The sequence below is a fragment of the Eimeria mitis genome, genomic scaffold (genome assembly GCF_000499745.2).
Source record: "Eimeria mitis Houghton genomic scaffold, Emh_scaff1927, whole genome shotgun sequence".
In the NCBI taxonomy this organism is placed as follows: Eukaryota; Apicomplexa; class Conoidasida; order Eucoccidiorida; family Eimeriidae; genus Eimeria; species Eimeria mitis.
The window spans coordinates 7,491-7,806 of NW_013570249.1; the positions used below are offsets into that span (position 1 = coordinate 7,491).

The window sequence follows — 316 nt, forward strand, 5'->3', positions numbered from 1 at the left end:
GTGTGTGTATACACCTTCCTAGACACTCCATGCATGCATGCACGCATGCATGCATGGATCCAATGCAGCAGCAACAGCAGCAACAGCAGCAGCAGCAGCAGTACTAATATTTACTAACCTTAAACGTTGCTTTATAGAAGTCAACATAATCTTTTTCAGTTAAACTTTCTTCAGCTCTTCTCCATATAGGTGGTTGTGTATTCAGATGAATCCATTCTTTATATTTATTTGTAACTGTTTTAAATTTGGGGGCCCCGGGGGCCCCCCCGGGGGCCCCCGCCAGGGGGCCCCCGCCGCCTAGGGGCCCCCCTGCATC

At 49.4% G+C, this 316-nt stretch overlaps 1 protein-coding gene across 1 annotated transcript in view; it reads right to left on the bottom strand.

Annotated features, from left to right (window-relative positions):
- EMH_0046010 (heat shock protein 90, putative) overlaps window positions 1-316 on the bottom strand; it is a gene marked incomplete at both ends in the record, with an annotated part of 3,285 nt that overhangs the window by 850 nt on the left and 2,119 nt on the right. The window lies entirely within an intron of this gene.